Source organism: Echinococcus granulosus (assembly GCF_000524195.1).
Source record: "Echinococcus granulosus chromosome Unknown EG_S00144, whole genome shotgun sequence".
Classification (NCBI taxonomy): domain Eukaryota; kingdom Metazoa; phylum Platyhelminthes; class Cestoda; order Cyclophyllidea; family Taeniidae; genus Echinococcus; species Echinococcus granulosus.
The window spans coordinates 173,752-174,198 of record NW_020170524.1 but is presented as its reverse complement, the minus strand read 5'-3'; positions in this window follow the sequence as shown (position 1 = coordinate 174,198).

Here is a 447-nt window from a genome sequence, read left to right as displayed (position 1 = left end):
CAGCCTAAGTTCATACATTATTTTAGCATGTAATACATAGGATGGAAGATGGCATGGGTTGTGGCACCTACATCGCTGCTCGAGAAAGTCATAAAGATACCGGAATTCATAATAAATGATTTAGTTAAATGTAAATCTATTTGACCTTTACTTTTCAACTCACCTTCATCTGTTCCGTGAAAAGCACTGCATTTTAAAGTCTGCTTTACTATCCTCTACATCCCAGTTAAATGCTCATTGTGTTCCCGATTACCACCCAATGACACCTATAGTCCTAGATTAAGTTAAGAAGTACATGTTCGCAACTTGGCAATGTTTGCCAGGGAAAACCTGTTGGTTCGTCTTTATGAAGCCATACATTTTAAGGAGCTTACAAAGGGCGAGCAAAATTTCACAAACTTGGAAATTAGAGGTCAAGTGGATTCGTACTGAGCTGAATCCATCCCT